Source organism: Chiloscyllium plagiosum, unplaced genomic scaffold (assembly GCF_037043375.1).
Source record: "Chiloscyllium plagiosum isolate Xiang-an unplaced genomic scaffold, Cpla_swu_hap1 HiC_scaffold_38, whole genome shotgun sequence".
Classification (NCBI taxonomy): Eukaryota; Metazoa; Chordata; class Chondrichthyes; order Orectolobiformes; family Hemiscylliidae; genus Chiloscyllium; species Chiloscyllium plagiosum.
In genome coordinates, this window is record NW_028270176.1 from 90,320,276 (window position 1) to 90,337,236 (window position 16,961).

A 16,961-nucleotide genomic window follows, 5' to 3' on the forward strand; every position below is an offset into this window, starting at 1 on the left:
TTCGATGGAGAATGAGTTTGAATTAATTTGCATGGAAAGAAGAAATTCTCTGAAGAAAAAGTCACTGATAGGTGCAGTTTCTAGGCCAGTTAATAATAACATCACATTGGTTAAGGCAATAAACAAAGAAATCAGCAATGGCTGTAAACATGAGTCAGCTATTATCATTAGGGATTTTAATCTACATGTCGCTTGGTCGAAGCAGCTCAGTCACAGTACCTTTGAGGAGGAGTTCGTTGAGTGTACCCGTGATAGTTTCCTTGAACAGTATGCAATGGAACCGACGAGAGATTAAGCAACCCTCGATCTGGTCCTGCGTATTGGAACAGAAATAATTAATGATCTCATAGTTAGGGATCCTCTTAGAACGAGTGATCACAGTATGGCAGAACTTGGAATTCAGATGGAGAGTGTAAAGATAAAATCCAATACCAAGGTCCTGTGCATGTGCAGGGGCACAACAATAGAACACCTGGCGAAAGTAGACTGGAAACAAAGGTTATATGGTGGGACAGATATCGAGCAGTGGAGGACTTCCATCAAATATTTTTTTGTGGAATTGCTCAGCAAAAGTATATTCCAGTGAAAAGGAAGGACTGTAAGTAAAGGGATAATCTGCCCTGCGTGTCTGAGGAAATAAGGGAGGCTATCAAAGTGAAAGAGAAGGCATACCAAACGGCCAAGAACAGCATGGAACTGGAAGATTGGGAAAATATTAAAGATGAGCAAAAATAATTAGTAAAGAATACAAAGACGGATAGCAAAAGTTCCTCTGTAAATATAAAAAGAAAAAAAGAGTGGCTCAACTAAAAGTTGGTAATTTTGAGGATGAGAAGGGGCACTTAGTTATGTGATGTGATGAAATAGCCGAGGCATTGAACAGGTATTTTGTGTCAGTCTTCACAGTGGAGGATACTAATAACATGCCAGTAAGTGGCAAAGAGACAAACGTAGGTGAGGACCTTGGAAACAAACATTATTACGGAAGAGGTAGTGTCAGGCAAGCTAATGGAGCTGAGGATGGACAAGTCTCCTGGCCGTGATGGAATGCATCTCAGGGTATTAAAGGAGATGGCGGGAGAAACAGCAAGTGCACTAGTGACAATTTTCAAATTCACTAGGCTGCGTGGCAGTCCCAGCAGATTGGAAAACAGCTAGTGTGACACCACTGTTTAAAAATGGAGATGGATAAAACATGGGGAATTATTGATCAGTTAGCTTAAGTTCTGCAGTGGGGAAGATGCTTGAGTGTATTATCAAGGAAGAAGTAGCAGGTCAACGCGATAGAAATTAGACAGATGTAACGTAGGTTCCTGAAGGTTCAAACAGAGATGTTATGTTGCAGCTGTACAAGGTGCTGGCGAGGCTATCCTTGGTGTACTGTGTGCACTTTTGGTCCCCTTACTTGAGAACGAAGTACTGGTACTGGTGGGGGAAGGGGTGCACAGGAGGTTCACTGGGTTGATTCCGGAGTTGAGGGGGTTAGCCTATAAAGAGAGACTGCATACATTAGGATTATTTTCTTTCGAATTTAGAAAAATGAGGGGGCAATCTTACTGAAACACAAAACATTGAACAGAATAGATTAGATAGCATTATAAAGGATGCTTCCACTTGTGGGTGAAATTCAGACAGGAGGGCATAGCCACAGGATTAGAGAGAGAAGATTTAGGACTGAGTTCAGAAGGACGTTCCTCACAAAGACGGATGTTCTTATATGGAATACCTTGCCCAGCGAAGAAGTTGACGCTCGTGCAACAAATTTTTTTAAAAGTGATACTTCTTTTGAACAATAAATGAAATAAGGGATACAGCGAGAGTGGGCTTAAGCGTATTTGAGTCTTTAGAAAGATCAGCAATGATGTCATTGAACGGCGGAGTAGGCTTGAAGGGCCGGACAGCCTATTCCTGCTCGGGTTTTTAGGCTCTATGCATTTATGTGTCACAAAATCAACGATGCAGAGGGAAGACTCCATGGGGCCAGTTGGTTCAGGTGTTGGGAGTGAAGGCAGAGTGCAACAGAGTTTCATGTAGGGAATGGTCCCTGTGGATGGTGGACAGGGACTGAAGAGGGATATATATCTGATGATGGTATCTCTCTAGAGGTGGTCGAAATTTAAAAAAAATCGATGATCACTTGAATCACCACTGCGAATACATTAGCCAACTTTTATAGGTGCGCCATTGAGATTATTATGTCTGGATGTATCAGTACCTGGTATGGCACCTGTACCATTCAAGATCGGAGATGTCTACAGCGAGTGGTGAACTCGGCCCGGACAATCACAAAGGCCAACCTATTATATGAGTACATATTATTTATACATCTATGCTAGTTAACACTGAGATCTGTTTGTATTGATCGCAAGATAAAGCTTTTCACTGTGCCTCACTACACGTGACAATAAATTCAATTCAATTCAATTTTGGAATGTCCACGCGATGGATTTTTGGAGCAGCTTGTGATGGAGCCAAGTAGGGAACAGGCAATACAGGATTTAGTGCTGTGCAATGAGGCAGACGTGACAAGGGAGCTGAGATGAAGGAACCCTTAGGAAGCGGTGATAATAACATGATTGAATTTACTCTGTAATTTGAGAGGGAGAATATACAATCAGAGGTAACGGTACTAAAGTTGAATAAAGGCAATTGCAGAGGCATGAGGTAGAAGCTGGATGAAATTGGTGAGAAAGGACCCGAGCAAGAAAGCAGAAAAGTGGAAGTGCAATGGCAGGACTGTCTGAGAGTAATTTAGCAGACACATCCGAGATACATCGTGTGGAAATTGAGGTATGGTGCAGGGTGGTTGAGGCAACCATGACTGACTCAGGAAGTCATCGATAGCATAAAAGCAAAAGAGAAAATATATAGTGTGGCAAAGGGCAGTGGGTAATCAGAGCATTGGGAAGCTCACAAAGACCCACAAAGGGCAATAACAAAACAAATGAGTAGGGTGAAGATTAAATGTAAGCTAACTACTAATATAAAGTAAGAGTGCAGTTGTTTCTTTATTCATATAAACACAAAGAAGAGGCAGAAGTAGACAATAGGCCACTGGAAAATGACACTTGACAGATAGTAGTGGGGAACAAGGAAATATTTGAGGAACTGAAAAATTACATTGTGCCAGTCTTCACAGTGGAAGACATGAGTTATACCCAAACATACAAGAGAATGGGGGAACAGATGTGAGTCTAGTGGCCATCATTGAGAAAGTTCAAGAAACACTGAATGGCCTGAAGGTGGATAAATCATCTGGATCAGGTGGAGTACCCGCCACGTAGACAACGGAAGAAATGCTGGATGCGTTAGTGGAGAACTTTCAGGAATCCGTAGAATCAGGAAGCGTGCTACAGGACCAAAAAAACCACAAACGTGACACCCCATTTTAAAAAGAAACCACACAAAAGCTGGAAAATTACACACCAACCAGCCGAATCTTGGTTGTGGATAAGGTCCTGGAATCCATTGCGTTGAAAGAAATTTCTGAATACTTGTAAGTGTCTGTCAAAATAACGCAAAGTCAGCATGGTTTCATCAAGGGGAAGACATGCTTGACAAATCTGGAAGATTTCCTCTTTGAAGAAGTAACAAAGAAGGTAGACCAAGGAGAGCCAATGGATGTTATGTGTCTGGACTTTATGAAGGCCTTTGATATTTGCCGCACAGGAGGCTACTGAATAAGATAAGGGCCCATGATGCCAGTGGCAAGGTGCGCTCACAGTATAGAATGCAGTGATTAGGAACAAAATAATCCATCTCAAGATGGCAGCTGCTGATAAGTGGCGTTCCTCAAGGCTGTGTTGGGAATACAACTTTTCATTTTCTCCATTAGCGATCTAGATAAAATACCTGAGGGCAGTATGTGTCAATTTGCAGACAATGCAAAGACAGAAGGACAGGTAGCATGAGAAGGTGGGGGTGCTGCAGAAGGATATGGACATGTAGGGCGAGTCGGAAATTACATGGCAGATGGAGCAAACTGTGGGAAAGTGTGAGGCTATGCTCTTTGGCAGGAAGAATAAAGATACGATATGTTGTCGAAATGGGGCGAAAGTTCAAATGTCTGGAGTGCAAAGACACTTGAGAGTCTTAGCCCAGGATTCTCTCAAGGTGAACTTGCAGGTTGAATCTGTTGTTAAAAAGATAATTGCAATGATGACATTATTTTTGGAATACTTGAATATAAAAGCAGTGATGCACTTCCGAGGCTTTATAAGGGTCCAGTCAGACCACATCTGGATTACTGTGCGCACGTTTGGTCCTCAAATTTCAGGAAGGATGCACTGGTCCTGGAGTGTGTTCAGAGGTGATTCACGATTATGGTCCCAGGAATGAAAAGCTTGACACATGAGGAACGTTTGACAACTCTGGGTCTATACCCACGAAGTTTAGAAGGATAAGAGGAAGTGTAATTGGTACTTACAGAATCGTTAATGTCCTGGACAGAGTGGATGCTGGGAAGGTGTTTCCATTTTTAGTAGAGACTAGAACCGAAAGGCACGGCCTTGGTGAAAAGGGAAGACATTTGAGAGCAGTAATAAGAGACACTTATTCAGGCAGGAAGTGGTGAATGTATGGAAATCATTGTCAGATAAGGCCGTGGAAGCCAGGTCTTTGATTATATGTAAGACTGAGGTATGTAGCAGCGTGGATTTCAAGGAGATCAAGGTTTATGGGGCGAAAGCAGGAGAATTGAGTTTAGAAAGATATCTGCCATGATTTAATGGCAGAGCAGATACACTGCGCTGATTGGTTTAATTCCTGCTCTATTGTCTAATGGACTTATGCATCGAATGACCTCCATCTGCCAGTTCTCCTCCAACGAACGTGCCAGCCTGACTGGGAGCATTGTCAGCGAAGATCTGATTGAGTTCTGATCCAGACTTGATCGGTCACATGGTCTATTTCAGCCCCCAATCCTTTATTTTATCATTCCTCCGAAAAAAAAAAGATTAATGCAATGACCAGACTTGTGGCCGGTCCTCTGACTCTTCTCTGAACAGGCAGTTGCTAAAGTTCCAGCATCACTTCCCTGCTCTTATATTCCCACCTACGGTCAAGAACAGAATGTATCTCTAAGCCCTCGAGACCACTTGATTCCTTGTGCAATCACCTTCAAAAATTCGTGAAAGCCTACTCCAATTTCACTTTTTGTGATAGGGCGTTGCATCGTGTTGTGAAACACGGTGGCCGGGAATTCTTTTTCGTTTGTTTCACATATAGACAGAATGGTTAAAAAATGTCATCTTGCCTTCGTTGCTCAGTCCTTTGAGCGTAGGAGTTAGTACATTATGTTGAAGTTGAATAGGACTTTGGGTGAGGCGTCTTCTGGAATACTGCATCCAATTCTTGTCGCCCAGTAATCGCAAGGAAATTGTTCAACTGGAGTAGGTTTTGAAGAGGAATACCAGCATATTGCTAGTGGGGAAGGTTTGAGTTATAATGAAAGGCGAGATAGGCTGAGAATATTTTCTCTCGAACACGGGAGCTTGAAAGGTGGCCTGATAGAAAGTTATAGACTATTAAAAGTTCGGATAGAGTTAACTGTAACTGTCTTTTCTCCAAGGAGGTGGACTTTTAGACGAGAGGGCAAATGTTTAAGGTGAAAAGAGAGAGATTTAAAATAAGGCATGAGAGGCTTTTTTAACAGAGGATGGTTCATGTGTGCAATTCACTTCCTGAGGCAGTAATGAATGAAAGGAAATTTACAACATTTACAGAATACTTAGATCGAGAAATGAATTGGAAATTTTCATTCATGCCCAGTCCATTATTTATTGCCCATAGAGCAGTTCAGAATCAACCACGATTTTTGGATCTGGAATCGCATCCCAGCTAGACCAGATAATTATGGCAGTTTTCTTCGCTGACAGGCATTAGTGAATCAGATCTACAACAGCTGATTCAACATCATCATTATACTCTTCAGCTCTAGGTATTTATTGAAATAAAATTCCAGCATCTGCCATGCCAAGATTTGAACCCGTGTCCACAGAATTATATCTGGACATTCGTATTAACAATGTAGTAATAATATCACGAGGGCATTATTAAGCCTCAGCAGTTACAGGAGCCGTCAGATGCGACTGTTTTATTTTGGCATGATGTTCAGTACGAGCTGGCGAAATGCCTGTTTCCATGCTGTGTGAGTCTATGACTATGAGTCTATGGAAATGGCAGCTGGTTGTGATAAACAGGAGCATTGACAGTTTAGTTCATCTCCTTCTCGGATATGTAATCTTGCTGGTTACTCCGGAGGTTCGTTTGCTCACTGAGCCCTTTCCACACACGGGACTGTTGAACAGTCTGTCCCCAGTTTGACTGAATAAATGAGTTTCCACTTCAGCAGTCAATTGAATCTCGCATTTCCCTGGTTTCTCTGTGATATATACCCAAGGGGGAACGATTGGTTCAAATCATGTCCATGCAGACGCAAGTCCCGTTGTCCATGTTGTGAATGTGTTTTTATTCTTCCTGATATACCCACAGGGTGTGGTTGTCACTGATCAGGACAGCATTTGTTGTTCTTCCTGATTCGCTGCTGTCTTGCTGCATGAGAGACATAGATTTTATCCCAAACTCGTGTGACTGTGTGCAAATTCTCTCTTTGCTTGGGTGAGATTCCTCCCATAGTCTGAAGGTGTGCAGGTTACTGGGATCAGCCATGAGAAATGAAGGGGAAAAGGAATAGGTATACAGTGTGGGTCTGATAGGATGTGCTTCGGAGGGATGGTGTCGACTGGAAGGGCCAAATGGCCTGCTTCGCCACACGATCAGAATTCTCGGATTAAGGGTCAGCTATGTTGTTCAGGTCCTGGAGTCACAAGTAGCCAGGATTGGGTAAAGATGGTAGCATCCCCTGCAAAAGAAACATGCATGAATGGGATTGCAGGAAATTAAAGTCATGTTCTCTGTTCCTGAGGTAAGCCTTTAATTCCAGGTTTTATTCGTCGAACTTTAGCATTACCAGTTCCGTGTCTGAGTCCCCAAGGATGACTAATTTATTATATAACCACAACACTACATTCTCAAGGTTGCAGTATTTACTGGGAACAAGAAACTGATTCTGAGCTGGTGCGAGCAAAAGCAGCTGCTACTGCCAATGTCAAAAACACTGATCAAAATAGGAAAATGAATTTTCGATACTTGCCACCTCAAAGCTAAAGGCTCAACACCCTTTAGATGCGCCAATCGGCTGTCTCGGCAACATGTACTACTTATGGCTATAATACTATAAATGTTGGCAAGTATTCCGTTCCGTCCCGCTTTTGACCAGGAGAAATCCCACCCTCGGAAATACACGCGCCTCTCTCCTGTCATTCCATCCCAATTTCCCATTGGATCTTCGTGGCTGCTTCACACCGTTTCTACGATTCCGGGTCTGGAACTGGGATTATGTGTGATTGCCTGCAGCAGTTGGTAGTGCCTTGTGTGGGCAAAGTGATGGAGTAGCCGATGTTAAACTGTAATGCTTCTGAAACATACGTTTCAATAATATCCTGCGCTGTCCCAGGACTTTGGAAAATGTCATTAATCCCATTCTCCAATACTCTCATTCATGGAATCTTCATAGTCTCTGAGGACGTTAAAGTTAAAGATTCAGCCCATTCTGAGTTCCCACACGCCTGTCGCTAAGGCCTGATATTGTACGTTCTCCCTGTGTGGAGTTTTCATGTTCTCCCCGTGTCTGCGTGGGTTTCCTCCGGGTGCTCCAGTTTCCTCCCACAATCCAAAAGATGTGCAGGTCAGGTGAATTGGCCATGTTAAAATTGCCCGTAGTGTTAGATAAGGGGTAAATGTAGGGGTATGGGTGGGTTGCGCTTCGGCGGGGCGGTGTGGACTTATAGGGCCTGTTTCCACATTGTAATTAATCTAATCTAAGTAATCCCTGACATTTCCTCTGCTACAAACTGGTGGCAGTTTGCAAAAGTGCTCTGTTCGAGTGCTGTAACTATTTAGTAATTCGTGTTCTGCGTTGTGATTGCAGCGTCCTCGGCTCTAATCCACGATATGGCTGTTAGTTCTCTCAAAGTTTTACTTTTGGTGAAACACGGTAAGAAATTAATCGTTTTACATGATAATATTCACGGAGGTGTTTTCCATCGAATCACCTTCTCTGATGTTTCTGCGTTTCATATATCAGGATTTAAACCCAAAAGTTCTGGAAGATGTCTCTCCCTCCAACTCTCCCTAACTCTCTTTTCCGTCCCACATCCCATTTTACTGAGGCATTGCACAACCTAACATATACTTTCACGTTGATACCGTCAAGTCTGTGCCGTTGCCCTCACTGTTACTGGTTGCGACAATTAAGAATATGCTAAATGCGTTGTCTGAAAAACCCATCTGTTTCACTACGTCCTTAACTGGTCTGACTCCAGACCACAAGGCAATAAATGCTGAAGAGCCACCCCGCATGCTGTTACAGAATGAAAAAAAGGTTCATTCGGCTCGACCTAGACTATTGTCTGCAATTCACGTGAGTCCAGGAATGTGATCGCAGTGGGAAAGGTGGAGGAGAGATTCACTCGGATAGCGTCTGGACTGAAGAGTTTCAGTCATGAAGAGAGACAGGACAGGGTGGGATTGTTTGTCACCGTGCAGGGGAGTTTTTGAGAAGGCATTGTACAGATGTACAAAATAATGAGGGGTATGGATAAAGTAGACTGAAAGAAGCGTTTCCCATCGACGGAGAGATCGATCACAGGGGGCCAGAAATTTAATGGGAAAGACAGAAAGGTTTAAGTAGATGCATGGAAAAGCGGGAAAGGCTGGCGGGTGTTGGAATTTGGAACACACTGTCTGTAAGGGTCAGAGAGGCAGAAATATTCAGATTAGAATATGTTCTGCCAAAACTTATAAGTCTGTGGGTTAAACGATTCGGGTCATAAAGCAGATGTTTTTGACAAATGGAGCCACAACGGACTGAGGGGTCTCCTTTGCAACTGTTGTCCTCGGTAGTACAGTGGTTAGTGTCGAAACATGTTATGCGGGAGATAGAAGCTCAATTCCTCGCTAGGTCAGTATAAATGTTTTAAACTGTCGCTCCGTTCCCAAGTGAAGCATATTAATGCCTGTCCTTCCATTCTCCATGGGACATGTCACAGGAAGGACAGTGCTATCTGAATCAGCGTGGGGAAGGACTGCAGCTCCCGCTGAGACAGAGTGTCAGTGAAAGTACAAACACATGACTTCTGCAACATGCATCATGTGTCTGTACTGGAATCTAAACCTTTTAATAGAAAGAAGAAGGAACTTGAAGAAGAAACAGGGTAAAGTAATTCAGATGTGAGTGCAGAAACATTTTCCGCAGCATTTTGAGGAAAACTGACAAACGGCTCTGAGAAAGAGTTTGTCTTTCAGAACTGTTAGTGCACAGAGATGTTTTGTTCCACTTAAGCACTTAAGAAATTGAATAACAATTTAACTGAAGTCTTGGAATGTTAGAACACACCAGGCGATGAGTCACGTACTGGAACCTGTGTTTATAAATTAGATGTTTGATGACTGATAGTGATGCAATTGGCTGAAGGGCCTCTCGCCACGCTTTTAAAAAACTCAATGACTGTCATTTTTCAACTGAACCAAAAAGGCAAATACAAAGTTACCAAGAAAAGTTGTAAGCACTGCATATGTCTTCCTTGGTGCGCAAGTGCTGAAATTCAGCTGTCTCAATGCTATTTCCCAATGTTGATTTCCAGTCAGGGAAACAAGATTTGTTGCTCCTTTTGAAAATCTTAAATTGAACATGAATTCCTGACATTACAAAACCAGAAAGATAGCAGTTCTGTCAGAGTCAGTGAGAATTTCATATCGGAGATGAAATCAAATGGGAAGAAACGCTGAAATCAGTTGCTTTTGCCTGCTCAGACTCAGTACTACAAAAATGATCCTTATTGAATCATACAGGTTTTTTCAAGGATTTAAAAAAGTTGGATGCAGAAAGTTTGGTTTTGTTACCAGAGCGCCTAGTATCGAATGACTTGGAGATACCGGTTTTGGACTGGACTATGCAAATTTGAAAATCACACAACACCAGGTTACAGTCCAACAGGTTTAATTGGATGTACGAGCTTTCCGACTAGTGCTCATTCGTCAGGTGGTTGTGGAGTACACTGTTATAAAGCACAGAATTTATAGCACAAATTTGCAGTGTGATGTAACTGAAGTTATACATTGAAAATTACCATGATAATTTGCTAAGTCTCCCATCTGTTAGAATCACCATGTTAGCTTCACTTCACTTCTTTCATTTGTAAAGCGCAAAACTTTTTATTTTAAAGTTACATTCTCAGGTGAACTTGAACAATTGGTGTCAGCCCCCCGTGTGCTGCTGTCTTTTCCATAATGTTGAGACTGATTCAAATTTTAATAAATAATTTAACAGAGGCTGACATGGATTCATGTAGTTTTTGAGCAAAGTACAATGTAACTGTGCAAGTACAAATTCACCCCACAAACGTATATATGCGTGTGTGTGTGTGTGTGTAGGAGGGTCTCTGTGTGTAGATAGAGCAATGGGATCACCTGTACTGTGACATGAATCCAAGGTCCCGGTTGAGGTCATCCTCATGGGTACCGAACTTAGCTATCAGCTTCTGCTCGGGCACTTTTAGCTGCTGCCTGCTCCGAATTCCGCCTTGGTGGATTGTCACCCCAAAGGCCGAGGTGGAATGTCCTGGACCACTGATGTGCTCTCCAACCAGGAAGGGGCACACCTGTCTGTTGATAGATGTATAGTGCCCATTCATCCGTTGCTGTAGCCTCTGCTCGGTTTCACCAATGTACCATGCCTCAAAGCATCCTTGCCTGCAGCATTTTTTTAGATTAGCGTCAGTCTAAACATTATGGCACGGACACAGCACACAGGAACTAATAACTTCAACATATTATCTGGACTGACACTAATTGTTGAAGTTTACCTAAGAATGTAATTATTAAAAGAAATTTTTGCGAATCACATAACAAAGAAGTGAACCTAACATAGTCATTTTAACAGATGGAAGACTTAACAAATAATCAAGGTATTTTTCAATATATAATTTCAGTTACATCGCACTGTAAACTTTTGCTATAAATTCTGTTTCTTACAACTGTGAACTCCACAACCACCTGATGAAGGAGCAGCTCTCCAAAAGCTAATGCTTCCAATTAAACCTGTTCGACTATGACCTGGTGTTGTGTGATATTTAACTTCGTATTATAATGCGGATCTCACAATTAAAACAGAGATGAGGAAGCATTTATTCTCTCAGACAGTTCTGGATCCGTGGACTTTCTTGTACAAGAAAGCTGTTGAGGAAGGGTCATTCGGTGTAATGAAGCTGAGATCGGCAGATCTTCAAACAGCAAAGACATCAAGCGTTATGGGGAAAGGCAAGAAAGTGCAGTTCAAGGTTATCAGATCAGATGTGAAACCATTCAATACAGGAACAGACTTGATGGTCTGAATGGTGTCTTTCTGTTCATAAACTTGTTTGCCTAAATATGAAGCTGCAAAACCGACCTGAGTAAAATGTGCCATATTAAAAATGCATGGACCCCCGGAACACTGAACCGAGGTGAAATGTACAAAGAACATGACAGAAAGGGCAGACAATGTGGGTAATTGATCCGGAGTGGTCAGTATACCAAGGTAAACAGGAAAGCCAATATTCATTATCTACATTAAACCTGGCTCCACTAGGCATGCAGTTAACTCTCACAAACCACCATTCCCCTTCCATTTTAGTGACGCCCACTCCGTTCTTGATTTAAACTGATTGAACGTCAGGCAATTGCAGCTGACGTTGCTGATGCGGACCTGTAACATGCAGGGAAGCGATTCGGAATGAAGCACAACATAATTCTGCTTCGAAAGATCAGGCAGTATTTCATATTGATTACTGTAAACGTTAACCTTTAACAAGCCAAGACAGTGAAATTATTGAATCCGCATCACTAGACTACCAGGGACGATTTCTGTTAACACCACCCTGGACACCATGAGATTCGTCATTCTATTCTGCCATCTTTCTGTGCATGGTCCCATCGGCTCCATTCCGGCCTTGTTCGTTGGTTTACAATACTGAGGCTATCCAATCATCTGTTGTATTTCAGTTTCTGATGTATGAGACCTTCTCTCTGAGCTGGCAATGTGCTGGCTCAGCGGTGATAACACTGGTCTTGTAAACGAGAAAAGTGCTTGTAATAGACCATTCCTGTTTTTAATTCCAATAACTTGAGGAAAACGGTTCGGCAGGACAGGAAAAAGCGGGCGTGAGCAGTGATCCAGTTTGCCAGCAAGAACGAGGTGAGAAAATATATACTAGAGAGAGTTGGGGAAAGAATGGGAAAGGAACACTGGGGCGGGAGGCGCTGAATGCTTCCTTTCTTTGCTGGTGTTCAAGTCTGAAATGGGACAATATCAGGCCAAGTGGGTGAAATGTTACTTTCTGCTTGTTTTCTCCCGAGGCCTGTGTCACTCTTGGGGAAATGTGTCTGCGTGCTTCCATCTATGCGTAAAAATGGGATTCAGCTCCCCGACTGGGTGTGAACACACTTTTCCCATCTCAAACTTCAATCCAATTTATTGTGTCTTACGAGATTAAAACGTTCCAAAGAAATTAGCATTGAAATGAACACGTGAAACGTCAGCGTTTACAAGGTTACAGACCAAGTGCTGGAAGTGAGATAATGGGACCCATTTCTGTGCTGTAAACACTCGATAATTCAATCATTTTTGAGGGCAAATATATCTGTAGTGACATAATTCCAAAAACCGCGTTATGAAGAAACTGTGCAACTGCTTCTGCCCTCATCCCTGGTGGTCTAGTGGTTAGTATTCGGCGCTTTAACTGAGTGGCCTGGATTTCATTAGCGTTCAGGAAATCAGGACTTCTTTTTCCTGACGCAGAGAGAGCAGCTTTACCAGGAATCTGTTTCATGCCTTAGATCAGTCAATACCCCAGCCCTTGAATGAAGGGAAAATTGCCTTCCCTCTCTCTACACCGTCGACAGTTAATCCTTCATTCTCCTCTGATTCCACTTCCCAAAGAGTTTCAAAGAACTGTCAAAACTGAGTCTCAGCTGTTTCTTTTCTGTGCTTTTCATACACAGGAGCTGCCACAATTGAGTGGGTTGGTTTCTGAATATGAAACGTACCTATGAGCAATGGGTGAGGCTATTCCAGGATTGCCTTCTCTGACAGCGCTGCGACATGACTGATGTTCTCTATGATATGGAAGTGCCAGTGTTTGAGTTGGGTAGACAAAGTTAAAATTTACACAACATCAGGACATAGTCCAGCAGGTTTATTTGGAAACACTAGCTTTAAGAGAGCCGCTCCTTCATCAGGTAGGTGTCTGTCTGCAGAAACTTGATGTGTGTGTCAATATGCGCGATGTTGTGGAAGATCATCTGGACTTTAACCGACCGTTCGTGGTGTCGATGGTACCCATGACTTGGATGTGTTGGTATTGGACTGGGGTAGACAAATTTAAAAATTTCACAAAGCCATATTAGAGTCCAACAGTTCACAACCACCTGATGAAGAAACAGTGCATGGAACACTGGTGCTTCCAGATATGCTTGTTCGATACAATCTGATGCCATGTGATTTTTAACTTTGATAACCCTTGGTAATGTTTAACTGATCGAAGACAGTAAAAGAATTTTCGTTCCTGGAGATGAAAATTTCAAACATTATCCACCTCAGTGTAACAAAAAAGATGACTTTGGATGTGTGCTGAATCTCCACAATGCGCTTGCGCAAAGCAAAAGTCGAACCTGCACCCGCCTGATCCGTAGCCAGCTATACGAATGGCTGTACCACTGGCCAGATGCACAGCTGAGATTTTACATGCTGCAGAGCTGTGATGCTAACAATGACAGGACCAATAAAAGTAACAGTCACAAGGTGAACAAAGAACAAAGAGAATCACCATCAATGATTCACTTCACATTGTCCTAAAAAATTGATCAGCCAATCAATGAGGTGACTGCTGATCAAGGAAATTGCAACTTACTTTGCTACGTTTTCACCATAATTAGAGGTAAACTCCAGCCTAATCATTACATCGCATATTCCCATTAATTTTCAGATTTAGATTATGTTAATGACCTGTCCGTATTTGCAGGAAACTGAATGACATGAAATGAGTGGAAACGTCCTTCTGGTGATGTAATCTAGTGCAGAGTCGGCCAGAAAAGAAAAGTCAAAGACTTGAAACATCACTCCCATTTCTCTCTGTACCAATGCGTTTTCCTGAGTTGAATATTTGCAGGACTTGTCTTTAATATCTAATGAATTAATTATTTTCCCATGACAGAATCTTCATAAATCTGTTAACACCTGAGGTGTTGAAACATATTTTACTTCAGATTAAAATAGTTGAATACCCTTTCCACCAGCCTAATGTCCCAATACTCTCTCCTCTTCCATGCAAATACAAGCTGCTCCAAGAGAGGTTGGAGCTCCCAACCTGACGTTCCAATGTTCCTTGCTGCTCCATGTCAATACAAGCTACTCTAGTTGAAGTTGCAGCTCCCAGTCTGATATCTCAATGCTCCCTGCTCCATGTCAATAGAAAACGTCCAGTTGCTGTTGGCTCTACCTGTCTGATGTCCCAATGTTCCCTGCTGCGTCATGTCATTAAAAGCAGCTCAAGGTAAGAGTGGAGCTCCCAGACTGATCTCGAAAAGTGCCCTGCTCCATGTCAACTGAAGCTGCTCCAAATGAGGTTGGATTTCGCAGTTGTCCCAATGCTCCCTGCTGCTTCATGTCAATAGAAGCTGCTCCAGGTGAGGTTCGAACTCCAGACTGATGTCACAATGCTCCTGGTCCATGTCAACAGACGCTGCTCCAGATGAAATGGGAGCTCCCATCCATGGCTCTCGTTGACGTTGTAGCTCCCAGTCTGATGTCTCAATGCTCCCTGCTCCATGTCAATAGAAGCGGTCCAGTTGAAGTTGGATCTACCAGTCTGATGTCCCAATGCTCCCTGCGGCTTCATGTCAATAAAAGCTTCTCCAGGTGTGCTTAGAACTCCCAGACTGATGTCACAATACTCCCTGGTCCATGTCAACAGACGCTGCTCCAGATGAGGTGGGAGCTCCCATCCCTGGCAGATCACACACCTCTATACCATCATGGAAATACTGCCCACTGACCATTTCCACCACTGGAGCCATTGGTGCAATATCCATATCATGAGAACCTAATCTTACTTTTAATCACCACCGACTCATTATTTCCAAAGGACTTCTTTCTTAAAACTTATTTTGCATGTGCATATTGCAGCCAATCCGAAGTAAGATAATCGTTCTAATTGACGTATGCTCACTAGAAATCACATTCTATTTTTCATGAGTAACTGCTACTTAGCAAGGACAATGTTTTTAATGGAATCACTCTTTTATTTCATGTTAGGGAATTTGGTTTGTATTATTTAAATTAACGTTGGTCACTGTGTAAAATGATCAAATAGATCTCAATTTCTGAACAGAATTGGTAATGTTGTCATCCACCTTGAAATGTGGTGTTTACTTCTTTCAGCCACACGGGTATTAAAACGAACCGTCTGTTAATGACATGCGTATAAAGACATTTCAAATCAGTTTTCATGTCTATGCTGCATAAATCTGCGGTTATTGATACACAGTTTAGATTCAGTCCCTGCAGTTAACTTGCTGACTTCTCCAGTTGTTCATAGTTCAATATGACGCATCAAGTGTGTGCATAACGAGAGGGAGTTTGCTTCCCACATCTTGTGTTTATATGTGTCTTATGTCCAGCATTCATCAATGGCGAGAGCAAGGGGGAAAGGATAAGACCAATGTGTAAGTCTGTCCGTGCCCATGCACGGCACCCACATCGGTAATTCTCTCCTGTGCATTTACAGCCAGTTCTCGGGTGCCCCTACACCCAGCCCCTGCCACTTTTGAAATACCTCCATTGTTTCGTGCTGTCTCTCTGTGCTGTTTTCACCAAGATGAATCACTTCTACCCAACTGCTACAAATTTCATCTGACAAAACACTCATTAAGAATCGCTTGCATCAACATGCACTTCGCATCTCTCGTTATTTGGTTCTCCTGGATCTCTTTCATACGATAAAAGTTCACAGCAACTTGACTTGAAACAGACAATCGCGTTCCTGTTCATTGTCCCAATTCATTCTACATTTCAATGCAGTTTAGGCAACAGACTGAAATTATTCTTTGAGATTTTATTAAAGCGTCGATGCATATAAACAGACTATTGGACAGCTGTGATCATCCAAAGATAGCAAAATTTAAAATCGTTGATGACAGCGACGAGAGTGGGATTCGAACCCACGCGTGCAGAACACAATGGATTAGCAGTCCATCGCCTTAACCTCTCGGCCACCTCGTCACATAAGTCACGCGCACATTTGACCTTATGAATAAGTGAATTGCGTAAATTATGCTGAGCAGCAGATATTTCTCCATGGTATTGGTGAAATGATAAATAGTACAGGACGGTTCCAATAGTATCGTCTTACCTCTGAGTTGTGGGGCAAACAGACTCCCACTGTGACACTCTGCTCACAGTGATCTAAACAAAAATGAAGAAATGACGATGTAACATGGTCTGTTGAATTCTGTGAAGATTTGAAGTCAACGGACTGAAGAGCCCGTGACAGCAGGAGGTGTAAAGTTGTCTGTGAGGAATTGTTTTCCAGACTGGAGGAGAGTGCATAGTGCTCAATGTCATTATTCAGAACACCTTTCTTCCACTCAGATATTCTTGACACGCACTTGTGTACAGGACAGGCAATTTTGAAATCTTAAAAAAGGCTAAACTGACAATTGAATTCAACAATGCAAAAACCTTGATCTGTATCATTTTCCTGGCTGTGTGACACCAGTCACTGTATGATCACAGCAACACAGTGAGCAAGTGTCAGAAGGAAAATGAGTGCAGTGCCAGAGCGAATGCTGGGATCAGCAGTTGA

At 42.6% G+C, this 16,961-nt stretch overlaps 1 non-coding gene across 1 annotated transcript; it reads right to left on the reverse strand.

The window, feature by feature from the left end:
• Positions 1–16,296: 16,296 nt before the first annotated feature.
• trnas-gcu (transfer RNA serine (anticodon GCU)) lies at positions 16,297–16,378 on the reverse strand. Its single transcript has one exon. It is a non-coding gene; the product is annotated as a tRNA-Ser (tRNA).
• Between the last annotated feature and the right edge of the window lie 583 nt (positions 16,379–16,961).